Source organism: Notamacropus eugenii, chromosome X (assembly GCF_028372415.1).
Source record: "Notamacropus eugenii isolate mMacEug1 chromosome X, mMacEug1.pri_v2, whole genome shotgun sequence".
Classification (NCBI taxonomy): Eukaryota; Metazoa; Chordata; class Mammalia; order Diprotodontia; family Macropodidae; genus Notamacropus; species Notamacropus eugenii.
The window spans coordinates 24,568,088-24,582,714 of NC_092879.1; the positions used below are offsets into that span (position 1 = coordinate 24,568,088).

At 38.3% G+C, this 14,627-nt stretch overlaps 1 protein-coding gene across 4 annotated transcripts in view; it reads left to right on the forward strand.

Annotated features, from left to right (window-relative positions):
* Nucleotides 1–787: 787 nt before the first annotated feature.
* The window catches only part of LOC140516115 (uncharacterized), a 67,907-nt gene continuing 54,067 nt past the window's right edge, over nt 788–14,627 (forward strand). For 2 of the 4 annotated variants that reach the window (XM_072627084.1, XM_072627083.1), the window contains exons 1-2: nt 788–911; nt 9,432–9,540. The gene's annotated coding sequence lies outside the window, so the exon portion shown is untranslated. The other 2 variants (XM_072627082.1, XM_072627085.1) reach the window with 1 other exon arrangement.

Sequence of the window (14,627 nt, forward strand, 5' to 3'; positions counted from 1 at the left end):
ACTTGATGTATGGAGTTAACTACATGGGATGGCTTGTGTAACCCTAAGGGTTTCCATTTGGCCTTGCCCACAATAACATGCCTAGAAGTTGGTGACTGTTCACTCTGTTTTCAAACAGGACCATGAAAGGGCTTGATACTGAACAGATACTGAGCCCATAATGCTCCTCTTCCCTCCCTCCTCTGTACTCTATAACTCAAGCACACACAATGAGTTGGACATGCAGCTCTTAGTTTGGTTGGGTGGTGAGGTCTTTAAAAACCAATCAATCAATCAATCAATCATCGTTTATTAAGTTCCTGCTCTGTGCTAGGGACTGTGAACACTGAACAAACACAACACAGAAGAGACATGCAAGATGTCCCCAGGAGCACTTAGCTTCCTTCTTTCCCCCTCCCCTATCCCCCTATCCCCTCCACCCTCATGGAAACCAGTCTGGTCTGGTCAACAAGGCACAATAACTTTCTTGGCACAGGGGACTCAAGAGGCCAGGGGGCTGGGAATGTTCAAGCTCCTAGGTAACCAGGAGCCTGCATGGGGAATGGGGGGAGGGGGAAGAGGGAGAGACAATCAGTTGCCAGGGGCAGCTTCGGCCTAGGTACCCAAGATTGGTGGAAGGGGTGGGAAATGGAAGTCGAGCCAGGGAGGCTGCAACCAATCAGCCCCCAGAGCAGCTTTGTTCTCAGCCTATCCCATGTTGGCTGAGAAGGTTTGGACTTGTTGGGGGGGGAGCGGGGAGTGCATCAGAGAATCCGAGGCCAATCAGGTGCTAGAGGCAGCGCTGTCCTCGGCCTAGCTAGTGCTGCCTGCGAAAGGAGGGAGAGAGGCAGAAGAGGGGGGAGCTGTGTCTGGGAAGGCCAGACCGAGACGGGAGCCAATCAGAGGCCAGAGGCAGCTTTGTCTTCTTTGAGGTAGAGCATCCTTCGGTTCTGGGTGGGTGGGAGACAGAAGCTGCGCCTGGGAAGCGGGCTCCGCTACACCTCCGAAAGGGGTACTGGCTTCTTTCTTTCTTTCTTTTTCTTTTTGCACTCAGTAGGCCAAAGTATTGAGGACAGGTTAATTTAATGATTAGTGACAAAATCTATTCGTGCATCTATAGATAATAGTATATTTAGATCAGCACAAAGGTGATGCTCTAAATGAGAGCATAGCCGCAGAACCACACAGGCAGACAGGAAAGGGGAAATAGGGTCAGAGGCGATTAGGGTTAGAGTCACAGGAGGAGGCGGAGGCGGAGCCCAAGGCGCATTAGTGTCAGAAATACCGTGCGGCCCGGAGCAGGTAAGGTTTGTTGGTGTTAATGCTATTGACGATGAATGGGGAGCATTGATGGGGGAAAAGGTGTTAAGAACGGTGGATTGAAAAAACGCTCTTTGTGTTTTTAAATCATTGTAATGCTAAGACACATGTGCATTGTAGTGAAATAAAGATGAATAATGAAAAGAAAAAAAAGCGCTGGGAAAAAAGGGCGGGATGGGGCCTTAGAGGATAGAATTTTGGACTAGAGCAGGTCCATTCACAGGATGTCTGGTATGTGAGATGATTTTCAAGGAACAATGCTGAAGGCTGGATGGAGATGAGAATGGAGAATTTCTGCACTAGGATGGCAGTCTGGATACTGAATATCACAATGGATAATTCACAGAGAAAAATAGGCTATCAGACATGGGAGGGCATGTTTGAACTTATAGGAAAATTAGAACCAAGAGTGCCTGAGCTGGCTGGGGCTCAGGGACTTGTAATATCAGAGGTGAGAGAGACCTGAGGACCCCCAAAGTGGGAGATGGATGGAGGTTGATTCTTCTCTGATTCTTTTATTCTTTGGGACCTTAGCACACAGAATGTTAGGCTTGGGAGAGACCACAGAGAAGAGAATGTCAGAATTGGCGTGTAGAACAAAGGCTTCCGAGAACTCAGAAAGCCCTTAGATCATACAATGCGTGAAGTAGGAGTGGCTCTGAGAGACAAGGCTCTCAGAGCATAGATTGTTGGGCCTGAGAAGGGCCTGAAAATACATACAATTGAATATCATATCTTGGAAGGACTGTGTGTGTGTGTGTGTGTGTGTGTGTGTGTGTATGTGCATGCACGCGCGCTTTTAATGTATATGTTTAATATGCTCAGGGGTCCAAGATGTGGGGAGGGACAAACAAATTTTAAAAAAAATGAAATATATGGCATGAAATGCAAGATGTATTGCAATACAGTTTATATCAACGTAATGGTGATTCTTTGAATTAAAATTCAGATCCTGAGCCAGACACCCAAAATAAAAGAGGAAAATACTTTGTGTATCTGACTCAAACACAAAATCAAAGGTCTAACAGAAAAAGTAATTTCTTGCACTGCCTTATTGGTGAGTGCTGTTGGTGTTTCTATAATCTGTCATAACAAACAGGGAATGTCTGTAGAAACAAATGAGGTGTTATTGTATGCACTATTTAAAATGATGTGTTTTTTTACTTTTAAATTCTTGGATTGGTAAGTCACATTTGCAATGTAATAAGATTAAAAGAATGAAAGTGAAAAAGGCCTAGAATATCATAGAATGCTATGGCCTTAGCATATAGAATTACAGGGTCATGAAGGACCTTAGAACATAGAGTGCCTGGGCTTGAGTGTGCCTATCAAGGGAGAATTTTGGAGCTGGTGGAAAGCTTAAAATGGAGAATTTCAGAGTTGCAGGGGCAGTCAGGGGCTCTCTGTGTCTGAACTGGGAGTGGATGTAAAAGTCAGAACATCTGACCTGGCAAAGTACTTAGAATGTAGAATATCTGAGCGTGGAGGAAATTTAGACTCCAAGAGTGTCTGAATTGGATGAGGCCCTAAAATTAGGAATAACAAAGCTGGGAGGAAACTTGGAACAGGTAAAGTGAGAGATATTTAGAGCCCGAGGACACAAATTATCAGAACCAGTGGGACCTTTGAATACAGAGTGTCTGAGTTAGGAGTCATCTTAGAATCAAGAATTCCTGAGCTGGATAGGGCCCTAGAACAGGAGATTTAACAGGTGGGAGGGATCTTAGAACATAGTTGGTAGGAAATAGTCAGAGCTTAAGAAACCAGAATGTTGGCAGGTAAGTGGCAGATAGATAGATGGATTGTTGGGCCTGGGGCCTCAGACACTTCCTAGCTGTGTGAGTCACTAGTGCAAGTCACATTTGCCTCAGTTTCCTCATCTGTAAAATGGGGAAAATAGCAGTACAGGGGTACATGACAGGGTTGTTGTTGTGAGCATCCAATGAGATAGTATTTGTTAAAAAAAAATCCTTAACACAAAACTTAACTTGGCATATAGTATCACTATAAAATGCTTATTCTCATTCCTTCCCTTGGAGCCAGTGGGACCTTAGATCATAAAATGTCAGCCTTGCAAATAACCATAGAGAGAAGAATGTCTGACCTAGGAGGGGCTCGTAGAACATAGAATTCAGGGGTGGGAAAACTTCAGACTTCTAGGTTCTTGGGTGCAGCCTGTTGACTGAGTCCAAATTTTACAGAACAAATCCTTTTACAAAGGGGATTTGTTCTGTGAAGTTTGGATTCAGTCAAAGGGCCGCACTTGATGACCTAGAGGGCCACATGTCACGGTCTATGTCATAGATCATCAGAGCTGGGAGGGTCCTGAGAACACACACAATCATAGCATGGAAGGAATTTGTTGATGTGCTCAGTCAGGGGTCCCAGGTATGGGGAAGGACAGATCATTTTTTTTTTAATCAAGAAGTATATTTTTGGTATGAGATATAACATTTATTTCAATATGATTTTTATCAGCACAGTGGTGATGCTCTGAGTTAAAGCTCAGATCCTGAACCACTCAGCCAAAGGTACGGTGTCTTATTTGGCAAACAACAAAAGTCAAAAATTGGAGTTCTACTCTGTGCCTTCATTGGGTTAGAAGGCAGTGGTTATTTCTCTTAATGATCATAAATACTGAGTGTTTTTGAAAGTAAGTTGCTAAGTAATCAGGATTAAAAAGGGACACCATTTCTGCTTTTAAATCATTGTAATATATATGCAGTATGATAAATTAAATATAAATAAATAAGTGGGAAACAACCAGGATGATGACAACCACCACAACCGCAGTGGGAGGTTGAGCAAGAAGGGGCCTAGCAGGGGTGGGGAACTTGTTGCCTTGAGGCCACAAGTGGCCTTCTAGGTCCTTGGGTGTGGCCTTTTGACTAAGTTCAAGTTTGACAGAACAAATTCTTTTATGAAGGAATTCACTTAAAGGGCCACACTTGAGGACCTAGAGGTCACACATAGCCTCAAGGGTGCAGGTTCCCAACCCTTGGTCTAGACCCTTTATATTTTTAATCCATATACCAGATAGATGGTTTTGATGATTGGATATTCTTCCAGCTTTTTAAGTTGTTTGTTTCTTTAAGAACTTTGCACTTTGTAATTGAATTTATAGAAATCTTTTGTGTGCTTTGGGATACTTTCTGCATGTTGTAGTCATTTGGAACGAGATTTGCTTTTCTTAGATTACTTGGATTTTGTAACCATTCTATAGAAATGTAGCTGATTTTTGAGGGTTTATTTTGTAAGCCTGCTACCATGTCAATTCGAATCTTTGCTGATTTCCTAGGATTTTCCTAATATATCATCAACAAGTAAAGATAGCTTTATTCCATTTACCTAACTCTATGCCTTTAATTCCTTTCTCTTGTATTATCACTTTGAGGAACATTTCCAGAACTATATGAAACAATAGTGCAAAGAGTGAGCATTCTTACTTTTTATGCCTGTATTTATTGGAAAAAAGTGGCAGTGACTGTATGTGATGCTTGCTTTTGGTTTTAGAAAGATGCCTGTACTTTACAGTTTTTGGTGTAAAACAGTGGTCTGTTTTCTTAAAGGCTTTTTCTGGGATAATCATGTGGTTTTGTATATTTTGGTTTTTAATATGGTTATGTTGGTTGTTTTCCTAACGTTGAAGTATTCTTGCATCCATGGTAGAAATCTATCTTGGTCATATTGTGTGGTTTCTTGGAAAAATCACTCGATCCACAGGATTTTGTCAAAAACTTTTGAATTGACATTTATTTATTATATTTATCTGTAGTTTTCATTCTGTGCTTTGTCCTTTCCTGGGTTAGATATTAGGTCTACATTTGTCTTGCAAAAGGATTCTGGTAGAGGACTTTCTCAATTTTTGAGAATAATTTGATTAGTAAGAATATTAATTCTTTTTTTAAAAAAATCTAATCAAATTCTCCTGTGAATTCACCTGGACCAGGAGTCTTTTCCTTTTGTTAGTACCATTATAGCTAGGTGTCTTTATGTTTTGGAAATTTGATTGTTTACTATCTCTATCTGGCTTTCTGTCGGTTAGATTGTTGTACATTTTTGAAAGAATTGTATTTCTTTTGAGTTTTCAATTTTGTTAGCATATAACTACACGTAACAGGTTGTGATTATTCTTTGTCTTCTGGTTTTGTTGTGATTTCAGATTGTTCAGTGGCTATTTTATCCATTTGAATTTCTACCCTTTTAAAAACCATATTAGCTAAAGGTTTATCAATTATTTTAGTCTATTCAAAGAATTAGTTTTTAGTTTGATTTATTTCTATTTTTTATTTCCAGTTTACCTATTTCTCTTCCAATTTTTAATATCTCCTTTGCGCTTATTTTAGGTTTATTTATTGGTTGGCTTTCTAATGTTTTAAAATATGTATTCCAGTCATTAATCCTCCCTTTTTCTGTTTTGTCAATGGATGTTTGTAGAGAAGTGACTTTTCCCCTGAGGTCTTTTTCAGCTGTATCCTAGAAATTTGGATATATTGTTTATCATCGTACTTTTCTTTCACATAATTGTTTTTATGATTTGCTTTTTGTTACACTTAATATTTAGTATTTCATTGTCAAATCTCCATTTGGGGCTGTTTGTGGTCCCTGAACCAATCTCATAAAGAATTTTACAATTTCTGCCTTTTAACATTTGTTTGCATTGTCTTTGTACCTTAATACGTGGTTAATTTTAATAAAAAATCCATGTAGTGGTGAGAAATACATAAAGATTAGGAGATGCCACAAGTCTTTTAGCTTTTATTTCTCTAGCATTTTGTGTATTTCTACATTTTCTCTTTTATTTATCTTTCTGTTAAACTTATCCAATACCAAGGAGGACATTTAATAACCTTATTACTATTGTGTTTTTTTCCTCTATATATTTGTAGTTCAGTTGTTTTATTTATAAATTTGGATTCTAAGGCAAATGCCTTAGTATATAAGTTCAATGTTGTTATTGGTTTGTTTTCTCTGGTTCCTTTCAGAATAATGTATTTTCCTTGTTGGTGTCTTTTTGTTTCGAATATACATATATGTATATATACATATATATGTACATATACACAGATTAAAAATGAGAGACTGGAAAAAATTTACTACTCATCAAGCAAATTAAAAAAAGCAGGAATTAACATTTAAAAGACAAACATATACACAGAATAAAAATGAGAGGCTGGAAAAGCTTTAGTATTCATCAGGCTTTTTTTTTAATTCACTTGATGAATAGTAAAATTTTTTCCAGTCTATTCTATATATATATTGTCTTTTAAATATGTGTCTTGTAAGCAGAGACTGTGGGGTTTGCTTTTTTTGTCCAGTCTATCACTCTTTTGTTTATTAGATTGCTTAATACCCATTTAAAGTTATGAGATTTAGGGGGTTTTTTTCCCCTCCATTTGTCTCAAATATTGGTTTTTCTTTTTAAGTTCTGATTTTTATCCTCTTCCTCTGTGAATATAGTATTACAGCTCTTCAGTTATTTTAGCTTAATTTTTTTAAGGTGACCCTATTCCCAATGGCTTGCCACATCTCACCTTTGACCCCACTCCATCCCCTTCCCCCGCCCTTTTTATCCCTTTCTCTTTGGAGTTTTGCTTCATAGTTCCTTTTTCTTATCTGGTTATTTTCTTCTTTCCTCATTCCATTTTTCCCTTTCAATTTATCTTGTTTATTCTTCTTAAAATTTAGCTTTCTCTGTGTGTTTTTTTCTAGAATGAATTTCTTTCCGTCACTCATTTCTTTGTTTAATCTTCCCTTTCTGTCTATTCTAGACTTTTCTACTTTGATTCACAGGCCTTCTACTTATTTCATCCTTCTTTATTCTCTGTATTCCTCATGGACTACAAATGTTGAGTTATTTACGTTTTGTTCTCCCTTCTTAACAGTTTCTGTTATTACCTTACTTGCCCCCTGACCTCCTTTTTTTCTCTTATGCCTCACTTATAGCAAAGTACCAATTCCTCAAAATTATAAGGAAGTTATTGCCCCATGATAGGATTCTTCCTATCTTCCTAATTATACAGTTTATTATTGACTTTTGCCTTCCCCTTGGTCATTTCCTCCTCCTCCCTCATTTTTCTCAAAATCTCTTCCCTAGGCCCATGCCTTTTCCCTCTTCTGGGTTTTTCAGTTGTCCACAAGAGCTCTTTCCCTTTCTCTTGAGGCAGACTGAGTGCTTTTTTTAAGCACTAAATCTCTGCAGATAATACCCATTGTAAGTTCCCCATCTCCTTTATAGAATATCTTTTTTCACCCATAGCAGCACTTATCGTGAAAACCCCTTCCATCACTGAAACAAGATTTACCCCTCTTTCCTTCCATGCTTTGCAATTCCCTCCCTTTGCCTCCTCTCTCATTTTCCTGTAGACTCTTTTCTTCCTGGGAAACTACAGGAGTGACTTTCCCTTCACTGCTAACCTTTGACTTGGTTAAGGCATATCACATATTCTCTTCAGAGCTCTTAACTCCCTTTTCCCTTTTCATGCACTCTCATTTTGTAGCCTAGTTCTACACAAAAACCATTGGTCCACCTGTCAGTGGATAGGAGTAGGTTTAAGGTGTAGTCCATGATGTTTTAAGCCTGTTCCTCTACCATCACCTTAATTTGATTTTTGCTTTCATCCCTGTCTCCTTGTGTACATTTAGAAAGAAGTCTTAATGATCTCTCTGTTGTTTTGTTGTTGTTGTTGTCCTTTTATTGTTGCTGTGTTACTGTACCTTTCTTGTATTTCTGTTATCTGGGGTATTTGTGAAGCAAACAATCTCTTCAAGTCTGCTTTTCTTTCTAAGAACGTTTCCATCTTCTCTTTATTATTGAATTCTTGTCTTTTTAAATTGATGGTTACACACTTATTTGCAGGGTGATGCTACGTTGGGTAGTATCTTAAATTGTGGTGCTATTTGAAACACATCATTCTGTTGCCTCCTGTACTTTCTGGTGGGTGCAGAATAGTCTTGTGTTATTTGAATTTGTTTTCCTTTGTATGTGAAGGTCTTACTCCTGGTCACTTGTGAAATTTATTGTTTCTAGGTGGATTTGTTAAATTTAAGCACTATGAACAAGGGATAACACCAAAACCCAGACCTAGAGCATCCTCAAAACTTCCATATGCTGTAGCTGGGGGGACTCTGAAAACAAAAACCATAAGCTCTGGAAGGGGCTTAGAATGGAAATAATGGCAAGGATCCGTTTTCATATATACATTTTAGAGGACCAAAATATTGCCAGCTTCTAATTAATTTTTAAAAAATAGATTTTTCACTTGATAATAATTTATTCCAATTATATATACACATACATACACACAGACACACACACACACACACACACACACACACATTTATATTATCCCAGTGCTGTTACTTTCAAAAAAATCTCACATCCTTAACCACCCTGGCTAAAAAGGGTATGGTGAAAGTACTGTCTATTTTTTTGTCTAGCCAATCCTCCCGATTGCCCCCCCCCCAAAAAAACCTCACTAAGCACCTGCAAAACTAATGCAGTTCCTTCTTCTGTAAAGACAATCATTAATATTATTGTTAATGAATATGCCATATTTTTGGCCTCAAAAAAAGGTGTTACATACAGAGAACTTGTAAGGGAAAAGCCTTACATTTTGAAATTATTATATCAGTAAAGAAATGCAGTAAACCTAAAACTGGGAAAAACATTTAATCCATAGGAATATATTTCTTTGGAATCCCAAAATATGGTATTTTGGAAGGTCCTTAGAATACTGAATGACTGGCCTTCCATGTTCCATTCAAGGGGAAAAATTAAAGGTGACTGAGAGCTTAGAATACCAAATTTCCCAGTTAAGAGGTAAATTTTGCCTCTGAATGTCCCAATTTTGAGTGAAAATAGAAGCCAGAATATTAGAAAACCTTTAGAACACACACTGACAGAGATCAGAGCAGCCTTAGAGGAGTAGAATGTCAGAGTTGGGGGTACCATGAGGTTGCAGATCTTCAGTTCTGAAATACAAAACATTATTTGCTGGGAGAGCATTTGCTTGGCTATGTGCTCAGTGGGCCGAAGTATGGGAAAGAAGTAAATAATTTAAAAAACTAGAAGCCATTGTACTTTGGAAAGAGTTTAATCATTCATATCAATGTATTTTATATCAACACAGAGGTGAATACCCAGGTCTTCAAACAACCTGACCATTGCTGAAGGTGCCAGGGCTGTGTCTCATTTACCTGAAAACAAAAGGGGAAAAGCATCTGCTGTTCCTTCATCAGGTAAGACAGGTATTGAAATTCCATAAGGAAACAAAAGCTAGTTCCTCCTGGTAAGACTGGCATTGAGATTGAAATTCCTCTTACTGATAATGATTGTGGAGTATTTGGGGTAAAGGGTAAGTCCTAGGAATTAAAAGGTTGTGTACTTTGTAGTCATTATAATGATAAGGCAGAAGGGAAATTTACTGAAATCAATAGAAATGAAAGATTTAAAGGGCCCTTTTAAGTCCTAGGAAGTTGTGGCCTGAGAAACTTAGAACCCAGCATGTCTGGCCTTCAGGATGATTTGGGGGGAAGAATTTTGGAGGTAGCAGAGAACACAGAAAATGGACTTTCTGAGCTAGGATGGCAGTCATGGCTCTGAATGTCAGAACTTGGAATGAACAGAAAAACAAAATATTCAAGCTGGGAAGACACTTAGAACTGAGAATGCCAGAACTTGAAGGAAATTTTGAATCTAGAATCCAGAGCTGGATGAGGTTGTAGAGAAACTGGAATGTCAGTGTTAGGAGGGACCAGATCAGGGAGACTGGAAAATATTCAGAGGTAGAGAATGGAAATTGTCAGAACAGTGGGATTTTAGCACACAGAATGTCAGGATTGGGAGTAGCCATGGAGAAGACGGTCAGAAAGGTCAGAGAGTACTTAAAAGAAGTGATCTAAGAATGGGCAGAGACATTAGAACACAAAAGGACAGGACTGACACATCCTACAAACTAATCAGGGAGAAGAAAATGAGAGCATTGTGGGGGGGGCAGTTGGAAGAAGGGATATAAGAAGGAGAAGAGTCTTAAAATACAAAAGATCAGACTTGTAGTGTCCAAAAAGCTCCTATATGCCATAGTCAGGAGGGTTTTGCAAAATAAATCATCTACTCCAGAAAGGAGTGGAAAATATCATAAATGTTAAGGATTTATATTCATACGTATTCTCAGTGGGCCAAAATATTGGCCAGTTCTAATTAATTTTAAAAACAAGAAGAAAACTTATTTTTAGGATAAGATCAATCATTTGTTTCAATTTAATATATTTTATTCCAAATATGGTGAAAGTACTCTCTATTTTTTGACTAGCCAAAAAAATCCTGAAAAACTTCAATCACCTGCACACCAAAACAAACATAATTCCATGCAATTCCTTCTTTAGTGAAGACTGCTTTAGATATTACTATTAATAATGAATCTAGCATGTTTGGGGCTACCAAAAGGTGCTATATAAAGAGAACTTAGAAGGGAGAACTTTTTTTGGTGAATCATTATATCAGTAAGACACATGAGAATTGTCATAATAATCCAATAAACCAGAGATTGGGGGAAAACTTAATGGCTTTAGAACCAAAAATGTCATATCTATGAAGGTCCATAGCATGGTGAATGTCTGACCTTCCAGGTACCATTCAAGGGGGAAAGTTGGTGGTGGCTGAGAGCTTACCAGCTAGGAGGTAAGTCCCTCCTCTGAATGTCCCAATTTGGAGTGGAAAGTGAAGGCAGAATATCTCATCAGAGGGGACATTTTGAAGCTGGAATGTCTGAGCCTGAACAAAATTTCAAATCCAGAATCGTGAGCTGGATGAGGCTGGAGGAGCTGGAACGTCAGTGTTGGGAGGGACTAGATCAGAGAGTGAAAGATGTTCAGAGGTTGAGAATGGAAATTGTGGGAACTGATCTGACACTACTCCCATTTCTTGTACTCGTAATTGTCCTTCATCTTCCCCATTAATAGGTTGTACACCTTCCAGCTTGAGGGGTTCATTTTTTGGTGTCATATATTTTATCATTTTAATACTTCCCATGGGGTTTTCTTGGCAAAGATACTAGAAGTCTTTGCCATTTCCTTCTCCAGTGGATCACCTTTTGTCAGAACTCTTCACTATGACCTGTCTGTCTTGGGTAACTCTGCATGGCCTAGCTCATAGTTTCATTGAACTATGTAAGCCCCTCTGTCAGGATAAGGCAGTATGATCAAGAAGGTGGGCTGAGAGCTTAGAATATAGAATGTCCTAACTAAGAGGTAAGTTCTGCCTCTGAATGCTCCACTTTGGATTGGAAAGCGAAGTCAGAATATCAGATGGGAAAGATACTTAGAAGCTACATGGTCTGAACTTGAAGAAAATTTCTAATCCAGAATGCTGAATTGGATGAGGCTGTAGAAACTGGGATTTCAGCATTGGGAGGGATTAGAACTGAGAGAGTGGAAGATGTTCAGAGGCTGAGAATGGAAATTGTTAGAACACTGGGATTTTAGTGCACAGAATGTCAGGCCTGGGAGTAGTCATGGAGAAGAGTGAGAGAGGGAGGAAAGAACTTAAAAAAAGGGGTATCAGAGCAAAGACAGCTCTTAGAACATAAACTGTCAGACCTAGAGAGTCCTAAAAGTCTCTGTTTGTAATAGAAGGGAGGGCTCTAAGAAATAAGTCATCAGGTCTGGAAAGGGTCCTAGAATGGAATATCCTATCATGTCATAAATGACAAGGATTCATTTTCATACATATTTTAGTGAGTCAAAATATTGACCAGTTCGAGTTAATTTAAAAAACAATAAGAAAGTAATTTTTCATGAGATCCAATAATTTATTCCAACTTAATATCTATTAACTCAGAAGTATGCTTTAAAAAAATCTCACCACCTCAGCCACATAGCAAGAAGGGTATGCTGAAAACAGTTTGGTTTTTGGCTAGTGAAAAAACAAACCAAACTCAAAACACTTGTACACCAAACACAAATGCTATTCCATCAAGTTCCTTCTTTGGTAAAGACTGTGAATATTACTATTCATTGTAATGATTTTAGTATATTTCTGGCCACAGAAAAAGGTATTATGTATAGAGGACTTATAAGGGGCATGACTTATATTTAAAGATCATTATATTAGTAAGATTCATGCATTATAATAATAATCTAATAAAAAACTTTTTAAAACCCTTATAGATCAAAGGAGGGTGTTTCTTTAGATCTCCAAGTGTCATGTCATGGAAGATCCTTAGAACATGGAATGTCTGGGCTTCCATGTGCTATTTATTCAAAGAGAAAGTTGGAGGTGGCTGAGAGTTTAGAATACAGAATTTCCTACCTAGGAGGTTAATCCTGCCTTTGACTATTCAAACTTGGAGTGTGAAGTGAAGCCAGAATAAGTTAGATGAGGTTGTAGTAGAACGTTAGTGTTGGCAGGTAATCCATTAAGAGAGAGTGGAAGATGTTCAGGGGCTGAGAATAGGAATTGTCAGAAACAGGAGGATTTTAGCACAGAAGAATTCATCCTTGGGAGTTGCCTTTAAGAAGAGAATGAGCATTAGGAGAACACTTAGAACAAGGGATATCAGAGAGATGAAAGACCTGAGAATACAAAATGTCAGATCCTGGAGTCCTAAAACCACCATATGTGATAGTTGGGAGGACTCTATGAACAAAACCATCAGCTCTGGAAGAGGCCTTAGAATGGAAAATCTCACAAATGCCAAAGATGGCTTTTCATATATATTCTTCATGGGTCCAAATATTGGCCATTTCTAAGTAATTGAAAGAAAAAAAACTTGAGAAGAAATTGGTTTTTTTGTATGAGATCATTTATTTATTCCAGTTTAATATGTGTTAGCTCAGTGGTGATGCTTTAAAAGCAAAGCTCCAATCTTCAACTAAACAGTGTTTACGGAAAGTACTATCCATTTTGTAGGTTGCCAAAAATGACCCTGAAAAGCCCAAAACACCTGCACAACAAAGCAAATACAGTTCCCTGTATTTCCTTTTTTGGTGAAGATGGCTATTGATATTATTATTAATAATAATGAATATCAAGTAATTTTGGCCACCAGACAAGATATTATGCACAAAGAGCTTGTAAGAAGAATATTGGTGCTTACAAATCATCATATCAGTTATACACATGTGCATTGTAATAATAATAGCTATTATTATAATAACAATAAAAAACCCTTGTAGATCACAAAAGGGCCTTAGTGATGTAATATCTTGTAAGATCCTTAGAATACTGAATGTCAGACCTTCTAGGTACCATTCAAAGGGCAAAGTTGGAGGTGACTGAAAGCTTAGAATACAAAATTTCTTGCCAAGGCACTAAGTCCCTCCTCTAAATGTTCCAGTTTTGAGTGGAAAGCGAGGACAAAATATTGGATCAGGAAGGAAAGTTAGAGCCTAGAATGTCTGAGCATGAAAGGAATTTTAAACCCAGGATCCTTGACTGATTAAGTCTATAGAAGCTGGAATGTCAATGTTTATAGGGTCTAGAATAGAAGAAGGGAGATGTTCTTGGGCCGATAATGGAAATTGTCAGAAGCAGGAGGATTTTAGCATCCAGGATGTCAAGCGTGGGAGTAGCCATAGAGAAGAGAACGAGAGAGGTCCTTGACCATTTTGAAAAAGCCCATGATGGGAACCGTTACCAAGAGTGGGAGACCTGTGGCAGGTTCCCCACCCCTGGAGTATACTGTCTATTTTTTTGACTAGCCAAAAAACTCTCCTAAACTCTCCAAACCTGCAGACCAAAAGAAATGCCATCCCTCTAGTTCCTTCTTTGGCCAATGGCTATTGATATTAATCAAGGATAATGAATGTGGAGTATATTTAGACAAAAAAAGGCTTATGTTTTGAAATCAGGTTATCAGTAAGACCTATGTACATTGCAATAATCTAATTAATAAAAATAAAAATATAAACTTTGTACATCATAGGATGTTGTAGTTTTAGAACCAAAAGTATCATATCTTGGAAGGTTCTGAATTTCTGGGTTTCCAGGTATGATTCACTGGGAAAGTTGGGAGTTACTTAGAGCTTACAATACAGAATTTCCTTAAACCTTGCCTCTGAATGTTTCACTTTGGATTGGAAAGTGAAGCCAGAATGTTAGATCTGGGAAGGAACTCAGGACTTGGAATAGCTTGATCTTGAAGGAAATTTAGAATCCATAATCTTGATCTGAACAAGGTTGGAGGAGCTAGAATTTCATTTTTGGTAAGGATTAGAACCTGGAGCTGAGAATGGAAATTTTTGGAATCAGTAGGATTGTAGCACACTGAAAGTTATGTTTGGGGGTTCCCAAGGAGAGAGGGAGAAAAGGAGGAAGGGAGACAGGG